The sequence below is a fragment of the Piliocolobus tephrosceles genome, chromosome 19 (genome assembly GCF_002776525.5).
Source record: "Piliocolobus tephrosceles isolate RC106 chromosome 19, ASM277652v3, whole genome shotgun sequence".
Taxonomy (NCBI): Eukaryota; Metazoa; Chordata; class Mammalia; order Primates; family Cercopithecidae; genus Piliocolobus; species Piliocolobus tephrosceles.
Window position 1 is genome coordinate 47597296 of NC_045452.1, and position 12086 is coordinate 47609381.

The 12086-nt window shown below is 46.6% G+C and overlaps 1 protein-coding gene across 1 annotated transcript in view; it reads left to right on the forward strand.

Annotated features, from left to right (window-relative positions):
• Nucleotides 1–12086, forward strand: part of TIAM1 (TIAM Rac1 associated GEF 1) — a 451288-nt gene that overhangs the window by 97867 nt on the left and 341335 nt on the right. The window contains exon 2 of the mRNA XM_023190306.1: nucleotides 3591–3643. The gene's annotated coding sequence lies outside the window, so the exon portion shown is untranslated. The remainder of the gene's footprint in view (nucleotides 1–3590; nucleotides 3644–12086) is intronic.

A 12086-nucleotide genomic window follows, 5' to 3' on the forward strand; every position in this document is an offset into this window, starting at 1 on the left:
ACAGCAGACTGATGGGTCTTGACTCTTTATCCAGTTTGCCAGTCTGTGTCTTTTAATTGGAGCATTTAGTCCATTTACATTTAAGGTTAATATTGTTATGTGTGAACTTGATCCTGCCATTATGATATTAACTGGTTATTTTGCTCATTAGTTGATGCAGTTTCTTCCTAGGCTCGATGGTCTTTACATTTTGGCATGTTTTTGCAGTGGCTGGTACCGGTTGTTCCTTTCCATGTTTAGGGCTTCCTTCAGGGTCTCTTGTAAGGCAGGCCTGGTGGTGACAAAATCTCTAAGCATTTGCTTATCTGTAAAGAATTTTATTTCTCCTTCACTTATGAAACTTAGTTTGGCTGGATATGAAATTCTGGGTTTAAAATTCTTTTCTTTAAGAACGTTGAATATTGGCCCCCACTCTCTTCTGGCTTGTAGAGTTTCTGCCGAGAGATCTGCTGTCAGTCTGATGGGCTTCCCTTTGTGGGTAACCCGACCTTTCTCTCTGGCTGCCCTTAAGATTTTTTCCTTCATTTCAACTTTGGTGAATCTGGCAATTATGTGTCTTGGAGTTGCTCTTCTGGAGGAGTATCTTTGTGGCGTTCTCTGTATTTCCTGAATTTGAATGTTGGCCTGCCCTGCTAGGTTGGGGAAGTTCTCCTGGATGATATCCTGAAGAGTGTTTTCCAATTTGGTTCCATTTCCCCCCTCACTTTCAGGCACCCCAATCAGACGTAGATTTGGTCTTTTTACATAATCCCATACTTCTTGCAGGCTTTGTTCATTTCTTTTTCTTCTTTTTTCTTTTGGTTTCTCTTCTTGCTTCATTTCATTCATTTGATCCTCCATCGCTGATACTCTTTCTTCCAGTTGATCGAGTCGGTTACTGAAGCTTGTGCATTTGTCACGTATTTCTCGTGTCATGGTTTTCATCTCTGTCATTTCGTTTATGACCTTCTCTGCATTAATTAGTCTAGCTGTCAATTCTTCCACTCTTTTTTCAAGATTTTTAGTTTCTTTGCACTGGGTACGTAATTCCTCCTTTAGCTCTGAGAGGTTTGATGGACTGAAGCCTTCTTCTCTCATCTCATCAAAATCATTCTCTGACCAGCTTTGATCCATTGCTGGCGATGGGCTGTGCTCCTTTGCAGGAGGAGATGCGCTCTTATTTTTTGAATTTCCAGCTTTTCTGCCCTGCTTTTTCCCCATCTTTGTGGTTTTATCTGTCTCTGGTCTTTGATGATGGTGACGTACTGATGGGGATTTGATATAGGTGTCCTTCCTGTTTGATAGTTTTCCTTGTGACAGGACCCTCAGCTATAGGTCTGTTGGAGATTGCTTGAGGTCCACTCCAGACCCTGTTTGCCTGGGTATCAGCAGCAGAGGTTGCAGAAGATAGAATATTGCTGAACAGCGAGTGCACCTGTCTGATTCTTGCTTTGGAAGCTTCCTCTCAGGGGTGTACTCCACCCTGTGAGGTGTGGGGTGTCAGACTGCCCCTAGTGGGGGATGCCTCCCAGTTAGGCTACTCAGGGGTCAGTGACCCACTTGAGCAGGCAGACTGCCCCTTCTCAGATCTCAACCTCCGTGTTGGGAGATCCACTGCTCTCTCCAAAGCTGTCAGACAGAGTCGTTCGCGTCTGGACAGGCCTCTGCTGCTTTAGCTGAGCCCTGTCCCCAGAGGCGGAGTCTACAGAGACAGGCAGGTTTCCTTGAGCTGCTGTGAGCTCCACCCAGTTCGAGCTTCCCAGGGGCTTTATTTACCTACTTAAGCCTCAGCTATGGCGGGCTCCCCTCCCCCAGCCTCGCTGCTGCCTTGCGGTTAGATTGCCGCAGACTGCTGTGTTAGCAAGGAGGGAGGCTCCGTGGGCGTGGGACCCTCTCGGCTAGGTGTGGGATATAATCTCCGGTGTGCCGGTGTTACAGCGCAGTATTGGGGTGGGAGTTACCCAATTTTCCAGGTGTTGTGTGTCTCAGTTCCCCTGGCTAGGAAAAGGGACTCCCTTCCCCCTCACGCTTCCCAGGTGAGGCGATGCCTCGCCCTGCTTCAGCTCTCGCTGGTCGGGCTGCAGCAGCTGACCAGCACCGATTGTCCGGCACTCCCGAGTGAGATGACCCCAGTACCTCAGTTGAAAATGCAGAAATCACCGGTCTTCTGTGTCGCTCGCGCTGGGAGATGGAGACTGAAGCTGTTCCTATTCGGCCATCTTGCTCCGCCAAACCTCGAATTTTCTACACAAAATTGTGTGTATGTATGTGTGCATTTTTCTGAAAAGAGAAATGCAGAAAGGAAAAGGTCAGAATGTTCTATATCCTCAAAAGGTGACCAAAAATTTTAAGAGACGATGCTGCCAGAAAAACCACGTAGAAACAGCCACTGTCTCCTCAGGAGAAGAAAGAGGAACTGGTACGTGGCGGGCACCCAGGTTAGCTCCATGAGCAGGAATGCCACCTCCTCCCCTGCCACCGCATCTGGCCAATTTTTTTTTCCGAGATGGAATCTTGCTCTAGCACCCAGGCTGGAGTGCAGTGACTTGATCTTGGCTTACTGCAACCCCTGTCTCCCGAGTTCAAGGGAGTCTCCTGCCTCAGCCTCCCAAGTAGCTGGGATTACAGGTGCATGCCGCTATGCCTGGCTAATTTTTTTATCTTTAGTAGAGACAGGGTTTCACCATGTTGGCCACGCTGGTCTTGAACTCCTGACCTCAAGTGATCCGCCAACCTCAGCCTTCCAAAGTGCTGAGATTACAGGCGTGAGCCACTGTGCCTAGCCTGTATTTTTAATCTTTTGTAGAGACAGTGTTTTGACGTGTTGCCGAGACTGGTCTTCAACTCCTGGGGTCAAGCAATCTGTCAGCCTCAGCCTCTCAAAGTGCTGGGATTGGGGGTATGAACCATGGCGCCTGGCCCAATTTTAACCATCTTAAGAAAATAAAAATAAAAATAGAATAAAAACATATTACTCATCTTGTTTCCTTGAACAGGATTCTGAGCCTGGTTGAAACTGTGTTGCCGACCTGGAAATATTGTTAATGTGGAAGGCTGTTAGGGTGATGCACCGGGGTTGACTCTGTGTGGACTCCATCTTTGTTTCAAGGTGGTGGATGGTTCTGCTCCTCTGCTTCTAGTTTTAAGGCCTTTGTTTCTTTCCTCTGCTATTAGCAATGGCTGTTGCCTCCTCTGGTAGAGATTTTTTTTTTTTTGAGACGGAATCTTGCTCTGTGGCCCAGGCTGGAGTGCAGTGGCCGGATCTCAGCTCACTGCAAGCTCCACCTCCCAGGTTTACGCCTGGCTCAGTCTCCCGTGTAGCTGGGACTACAGGCGCCCGCCACCTCGCCCAGCTAGTTTTTGTATTTTTTAGCAGAGATGGGGTTTCACCGTGTTAGCCAGGATGGTCTCAGTCTCCTGACCTCGTGATCCGCCTGTCTCGGCCTCCCAAAGTGCTGGGATTACAGGCTTGAGCCACCGCGCCCGGCCAATAGAGTTTTATAAATGACGCATTTCTTTTTCTTCTGTGGAATAAAATGGATGGGCTTTGTGGAAGCTGTTTGTCACTCAGAAGTTTTTTTTTTTGTTTGTTTGTTTTTCTTACCTTCCAGGTTGATGGTCGCGTTCCAGATGTAAACAGCTTGAGAAGCCTGACTGTCATATGGTAAGCAGTTTACACTCTCATATACGCCCTGTCATCTGCTTTGAAGGACTTTCTAGGGGCATCAAGGGTATGTGAATACATTTGCTTTTTCACTTATTTGTCTATTATCTAGCCCCAAATCTGTATCTGCTATTTGTTGATTTTCACCCCCTGTTCTTTTTTTTATTTTTTTTGGAGACGGAGCCTTACTCTGTTGCTGGAGTGCAGTAGTGCTATCTTGGCTCACTGCAACCGCCACCTGCCGTTCCCCTGCCTCGGCCTCCTGAGTAGCTGGGATTACAGGTGCCCGCTACAATGCCTGGCTAATTTTTGTATTTTTAGTAGAGACAGGACCAGGATGGTCTTGAACTTGTTACCTCAGGTGATCCGTCTGCCTCAGCCTCCCAAAGTGCTGGGATTACAGGCGTGAGCCACTACTCCTGGCCTCTTCTTTTTTTAACATGACGCTATTCTGTTGGAAATGAGGCAAGAGCAAAGTCAGGGAGACCAATTAGGAGGTGACAGTGACGAGGGTGCTGGCAAGGTAGCTGGTACTGGCGATGGGCTGCTGGTGGTGGAGATGAGGCAGATTCTGGAACCCTTTGAGGGTCGAATTGACAGGGAATTTGCTCTGGGCGGATTGTGAGGTATGAGGGGAAGGTGTGTCCAGGAGAGGGAAGAACCCATGTATTTGGGGTTTGTGAAGTGACAGTGGTTGATCACGGCTGCTCTGGGCTCCCTGGGCTCTTCTTGGCCCTTCAGCAGGTAGGAGTTCAAAGCTGGAGTGCCAAGGCTTATCTTCTGAGCACTCATTGAGTAGCTGATCAGTTCCTAGGTAGGGTAATTCCCTGGTAGACCAGTTACCTCATTTGAATTGGTGACCACAGCCTGCGTCCCCAGCCATGGTGTGCTGTTAGACACAAGAAGAGGCAGGCTGGCCCAGAGTGGTGGCTCATGCCCCTATAATCCCAGCACTTTGGGAGGCCGAGATGGGTGGATCACCTGACGTCAGGAGTTTGAGACCAACCTGGCCAACATGGTGAAACACCGTCTCTACTCCAAATACAAAAATTAGATGGGCGTGGTGGCAGGTGCCTGTAATCCCAGCTATTTGGGAGGCTGAGGCAGGAGAATGGCTTGAACCTGGGATGTGGAGGTTGCAGTGAGCCAAGATTGTGTCACTGCACTCCAGCCTGGGCAATAGAGTGAGACTTGGTCTCAAAAAAAAAAAAAAAAAAAAAAAGTGGGGAGTTTAGGTAGGCAATTTGGAGAGGTCACTATAGAACCTCTAGGGGGCCAGGCACGGTGGCTCACACCTGTAATCCCAGCACTTTGGGAGGCCGAGGCCAGTGGATCACAAGGTCAGGAGATCGAGACCATCCTGGCTAACACAGTGAAACCCGGTCTCTACTAAAAATACAAAAAAATTAGCCTGGCATGGTGGCGGGCACCTGTAGTCCCAGCTACTCAGGAAGCTGAGGCAGGAGAATGGTGTGAACCCGGGAGGCGGAGCTTGCAGTAAGCTGAGATGGCACCACTGCACTCTAGCCTGGGCGACAGAGAGAGACTCCGTCTCAAAAAAAAAAAAAAAGAACCTCTAGTGGACATGCAGTTCAGGGGACAAACTCCATGATGGAATGTCACTGCTTCTGTGAGGGAAAGGCCCTCGTGTCTTGAGAGTTGTGGTTGTTGAGAAATGATGCCTTCCTGGTATTAGATTGGTGCAGAAGTAATTGCAGTTTTTCCGTTACTTTCAGTGGCAAAAACCGCAGTTACTTTTGCACCAACTTAATACCTCTAGACTTGGTTTTTGTCTTACAAGAATACCCCTGGGTATAATCGGCTGTGCCTGGTGGATACATTCGGATCTACTGGATCTCTTTGCTTATTCCTGCTATATTCTTGTAGGAGTGTCTTAAGTGTGTCTCTGCTTCACTCCTCCTTTCTAGCACTCTGAGAACTAGAATAGGGGTCAGCAAATCACAGCCTGTGGGCCTGTTTCTGTAAATAAAGTTTTATTGGAACACAGCCATACTCCTTTGTGTACGTGTTATCTATAGCTGTGCTTTCTTGGTACCATAGCAGAGTTGAATAGTTGTGAAATATGGCCTATAAGGCCTGAGATCGTTACTATTTGACCCTTTATTTAAAAAAAAAGCTTGGTGATCTTTGGGTTAGAAGAGACACAAAGGATAAATAAGGCTATAGTAGATGGATCACACAGAAGTACTCCTTGTCCTGGACACACTGTTCAGCCTTAGCACATGTGAATGTGAAATTTGTAGCTCACAAACTGTGGCTTAAAAGTATCAAAACTGGCCACACATGATGGCTCATGCCTGTAATCCTGGCACTTTGGGAGGCTGAGGCGGGAGGATTGCTTGAGCCCAGGAGTTCGAGACCAGCCTGGGCAACATGGAGAGACCCCCCCATCTCTACAAAAATATAGAAAAATTAGCCAGGTGTGGTGGCACATGCCTGTGGTCCCAGTTAGCCGGGAGGCTGAGGTGGGAAAAATCACCTGAGTCTGGGAAGTTGAGGCTGCAGTGAGCCATGATCACACTACTACACTCCAGCCTGGACAATAGAGCGAGATCAGGTCTCACACACACGCATAAAAGGGTCGAAATTATTTAGTTTTCCTTATTTACTCTTGTAATGTGAGATATTATCCTTATATTTGAAATGTAATTCAGCATGGGTAGGTTCACACTAAATAATGGTGTCCTTTTACTTCATCGATAATTGAATGCTGGCAGTCCCCAAATTCAGCATTTTTAATTTTTTAAATTTTTATTTTTTTGAGAGAGGGCCTCTCTCTGTTGCCCAGACTACAGTGCAGTGGCATGATCTTGGTTCACTCCAACCCCTGCCTGCCAGGTTCAAACAATTCTTCTGCCTCAGCCTCCTGAGTAGATGGGATTACATACATGCACATCACGCCCAGCTAATTTTTTGTATTTTTAGTAGAGACAGGGTTTCACCATGTTGACCAGGCTGGTTTCGAACTCCTGACCTACAGTGATCTGTCTGCCTCGGCCTCCCAAAGTGCTGGGATTACAGGTGTGAGCCACCGCACCCAGCCTCAAATTCAGCATTTTGAGACCCGATTCGCTGTCCCCTCTTCCTTTGCAGAGTAAAGCTTTCTCTTTCATAGGAGTATGCTACCATGTGGTTTATTTTATTTGTATTTGGGAGTTTCCCATGTTTTTATTGACTATTTCATGCTAAGGGCTTTCAAAATAAGTAGACTTGTATTTTTTTCCCCGTAAATGGAATTCATCTTCTTTTATCTCAGTTATTCATTTCGTCCTTTGGCTATATTGCATGCTACATTATAATGGATGGCTATTGAATTCTTTATGTGAAAAAGATGAAATAGATTGAAAATTTAAAGGACTTCTTTTTTAATTGCATCTGAATATAAAAACAGGAGTTTAATTATTAAAAATGGTGGAAGAAAAGAATTAAAACAGTAAAATTGCTTAGCAAAGATTCTGTTTTATAATGCATTCAGATATAATTGGTGTCATAATGTGTAATTAACAGTCTTTGAAGTGTGAAGCTTAAGTTTGGGTGGATGAAGGACCTCTTAGGATGTGGGGATGCCTATACTTGTTCTTGAACAGTAGCACTTCCTTTTTCATTTTTGTTTTTGAGACAAAGTCTCGCTCTGTTGCCCAGGCAGGAATGCAGTGACACGATCTTGGCTCACTGCAACCTCCCAGCTCAAGCGATTCTCTAGCCTCAGCCTCTTAAGTAGCTGGGATTACAGGTGCCCACCACCACGCCCGGCTAATTTTTGTATTTTTAGTAGAGATGGGGTTTCACTATGTTGGCCAGGCTGATCTCGAACTCCTGAACTCAAGTGATCCACCTGCCTCAGCTTCGCAAAGTGCTGGGATTACAGTTGTGAGTCACCATGCCCGGCCTAGAACAGTGGCATTTCCGAAGTGGTGCACAGATTGTGGGGTTTTGTTATCTGCCTTTATGAGTGTGTGGTCGAAGGAGATGGTAAAAGAAAGGCTAGGACAGAGGATCATCCTCCGATGCTTGACCACCCACCCACTACTGTCTGGGGTTTGTCAGGGAGGAGGGGACAAACTCCTTAATATGGGCAGTGGCTTCAGCTTCAGATCTCAGGCTAACTTCCTGGGGAGTTGGAGTCTACAATGTGCCAGACTGGTCTGGAGCTTGCTGTTTAAAACCTGCAGAGGAGCCTTCTTGGTGCATTTTCTAGATCCACACCCCAGCCTGCGTGTGAGTCCCACATGGATCTTGTTGCCGTGCTGGCTGGGAATAATAAGTACGAGGAAAAGCACCCTGAGGAAAAAGAGGGGAAGAGAATGGAACCTCAGGCTGAGAGTCTCAGCACCCGTTTTTCCCATGCATCATCTGGCTCCAGTTGGCTCTGTGAAGAGTAGGAGACCAGAACGCTCGAGAACACAAAATATGAGAGAGAGCATAGCAGGCAGATCTGAGTTTACATTCACTATTACACTGGTCCAAAAGTTCCTTGCCCATTGCTCCCTCTGGCCAGGCTTCTCCTAGGTAGTGGATGTTCTTCATCACCCTCTGATGGTCCAATCCCAGAGTCCCAGCCTGTTGGAGAAAGTTATTAATAGCTTCACACCAGAGTTTCTGGTTGTGGACGCTATCTAGGGTGGGGTGGGGTGGGGTGGGGTGGGGAGGCAACACTGCCCAGCACCCTTACTGGAAAGAGACCACTAATAAACATCTGGGGCCTTTTCTTTTGAAGTAGCTTTTAGAGTGTGAATTCTTTGGAATATCTTCATCAATTGCAGATGTTTCTCTTTTTGGGTGTAAAATTTCAGTAAAATTCTTTTTTATTTTTTTGAGATGGAGTCTCGCTCTGTCGCCCAGGCTGGAGTGCAGTGGCGTGATCTCGGCTCACTGCAAGCTCTGCCTCCCAGGTTCACGCCATTCTTCTGCCTCAGCCTCCGGAGTAGCTGGGATTACAGGCACCTGCCACCACACCTGGCTAATTCTTTGTATTTTTAGTAGAGACGGAGTTTCACTGTATTAGCCAGGATGGTCTCCATCTCCTGACCTTGTGATCCACCCGCCTCGGCCTCCCAAAGGGCTGGGATTACAGGCGTGAGCCACTGTGCCCGGCCAAATTTCAGTAAAATTCTTAATTCAGTTGCCTCTCAGTTGGTTTTCTTCTTCATTCTTGTCTGCATAATGTCCATTCTCCACACAGTAGCTAGAGGGATCTAAATAGTTTGCATCCAGAAGTTTAAGACCAGCCTGGGAGACATAGCCAGACAATCTCTACAAAACAATAAAAAAAATTAGCCAGGCGTAGTGGCACATGACTGTAGTCCTAATTACTCAGGAGGCTGAGGTGGGAGGATCGTGTGAGCCTGGGAGATTGAGGCCACAGTGATCTTTGATCTGCAGTAAGCCTGGGCGGCAGAACAATACCCTGTCTCAGTCAATCAATCATTCAATCAATCAATAGCAATCAAGTCCCCTTACTCCTCTGGTTGAACTTCCAATGGCTTCCCATTATAGTTTGTTTGAAAGCCAGACTTTCTGCTGGGACTGGGAGGCCTGAAATGATTTGGTCCTGCCTCTCTCTCACCTCCTGTCCTCCTCATTTAGGGCACTTCAGATGCCTTCCTTCTGGGACTAGAATACAAGCACTGTGCCTCTGCTGCAGGCCTTCCCACTGCATGCCCCCAGTACTCTCCCTCCAAGCTCTGCCTGGCCAGCTATTCACTTCCTTCAGGTCTTGCTCAAATATCGCTTCCCCTGGCAGGCTTCCCTGAGAGCCTAAGCTGAAGTAGCGGCCCTCTCCCCACCCCCTCCCTCCCCTCCCCTTCCTGTCCCCGCTATGTTCTCATCATGGCACTCACGGCCATCTGACTCTTTCTGATGGATGTATTCATTGTCGGTTGCTCCCATTAGAGTAAAGAGTTCCCAAGGATGCAGGTGCCCATTGTCTAAATCAGTGCAGGTGCTGTCATTCAGAGACAGGTCTGCTAAGCGGGTAAATTCTTCAGCTGGACAGTGTCTGGTAAGTACAGTTTCCCAAGATGAACACATTGAGGGAATAGTTCAGATTCAGAAATATATATCGTGGTCTATCTTGGTAACAAAACCAAACCAGGACAGTTTTCTTTTTTCTTTTTTTTTTTTTTTTTTGAGATGGAGCTTTGCTCTTGTTGCCCAGGCTGGAGTGCAATGGCGTGATCTTGGCTCACTGCAACCTCCGTCTCCCAGGTTCAAGCGATTCTCCTGCCACAGCCTTCTGAGTAGCTAGGATTACAGGCGCCTGCCCCCTATGGCCAGCTAATTTTTGTATTTTTAGTAGAGACGGGTTTCACTATGTTGGCTAGGCTGGTCTTGAACTCCTGACCTCAGGTGATCCACCCACCTTGGCCTCCCCAAGCGTTGGGATTACAGGCGTGAACCACCGCACCTGACTGATTGTTTTCTTATCGAACCTCATGTGTTAGGGTAGCCCACAGTGTGGAGGATTGTAACACGGAATGTCTGACTTCCTGTGGCTTCAGGCCTCAGTAGCCTCCCAAGTCCCCTTGGCCTAGTACCGTTGCACTTGGGTAACAAGGGGACTTGCCTGTCTCAGGATCTCTCCGTTTCTGAACTGCTGACATTGTGGGCTGGATAATTCTTTGTGGTGCATTCTGTGCCAAGTTTTGAAGGATGTTTCAGCTCAGCCTTGGCCTCTTCCCTGTAGAGGTCAGGACACCCTCCTAGTTGGGACAACCAAAATGTCCCCAGACATTGCTAAATGACCCCTGGAGGCAGGAGGTTGGGGGACATAAGATCACCCTGGTTGAGATCCACTGGTTTAGTGAAACACCTGCATACCCAAGGTTCCACCATTAACCTTTTACACCATTCTTTATCATTTACCTATTAGTGTGGCTGAGATTTGCTAATGTATAAGAAAGTGCTTTGAAACATAGCGTGTTACTCAAATTTAGATATGTTGATGACTGAAGTTTTCTTTTGTCATCTATGTTTGTGGTCTCCATTCCTTTGTTATCGTTGTCTTACTTTTCATTTGTCATTTATGAAATATTTGCCCCCTAACCAGAATACTGTTCTTCACTTATATATTTAAGTGTGTTTGATACTTAAAATCACAGAGAAAGTCTTGACTGGAAGGAATCTCGAGAGACCTTTGGGCAAACAGTAAATATCCTGTTAATGTTCTTGTCATTGCTGTCATTATCGTGATCTTTCTGAATCCCTTTAATTTAAAGATGAGGAAGCTAAGAGGGACAGTGGTGCACCCAAATCTTGGTTAATGGTAGAGCAATGACCGTCTGGGTGTTTCTGTGGAATTTACTTGCACTTTTGTTTTCTGTGAAGTTGGTGCTGGAATTAGCAGAGCTCTCTACCTCCTCCACTGAGCTCCCTGCCGGAGCCTGAACATAAAGTGCCGTATTCTGGGCCCATGGAAGATGTCTTAATAAAAAATTTTCTTAAAAAAAAAATGATCAGGGAGGAGACATGGGGAGTCAGTGAAAAGGAGGGAGAGAAGAGCATCTTAAACTGCAAAGATGTTGGACTGGAAAAGGAAAGCTATGAAAAACAATCTGTGGAAGGAACTGAAGAGTCAAATCAACCAAGTGCAGTTTTGGATCTTGTATGGATCCTGATTTGAACACGACAACTGTGAGAGAAGGAGAGAGAGGGAGACAAAATCAGGGACATATAACCAGGGAATGGTTAATTGGTGGTGTTAAGGATTTTTGGGGGCTGGGTGGGTACGATGATGTTTAGTAAAAGGTCCTTCTCTTTTAGAAATAAATGTTGAGGTATTAATGGATGATGGAATAGGATGCTTATTTTCTTCAAAATAAATAAGCCAGTGTTGGGGAAGTATAGCGAACTAGGATTGAATAGTTGAAGCCATATTGTGAGTCTATGGGGATTACGCACCTATCATAAAACATTTCCAAGTAAAAACTTTTAAAAACATGAACGTTGATCAACTGTAGTACATCACAAACCTCTTTGCAACCTAAAACAATAAAGAAAGAAACAGTGTGAGAAAATTGCCAACTTTTTCATCTTATCTTAAAGAATCTTCCAAATGCAGCAGACGTTTCCCAGTTTTTCCTGGCAAAGGCCCTTTGCCCTGAGTGACAAGCGGATATGGGAACAGGAGCTCGAGGAAGCTCACCCTTGCCAGGGCGGCAGGGAGGCTGCTGATCCTCATGCACCTGCCCCCAGGTTCCACCTGGTCCCAGGTTCCGCCAGGTATGACCCTCTCTGTGCCAGCAGAGAACGCACAGTGTCCCTGCAGAGCTGATGGGAGGGTCTTCCTTCCTGAGCCTCCTCCGTCTCTCCCGCACCCTTCCAGAAATGATCTGTGGACCAACCTCTCTTTTTTTGCAAATGTTTTATTCTTCAGATAATATACAAATTTTAAACAGTCACAGGAAGATGAGAATATAATGCA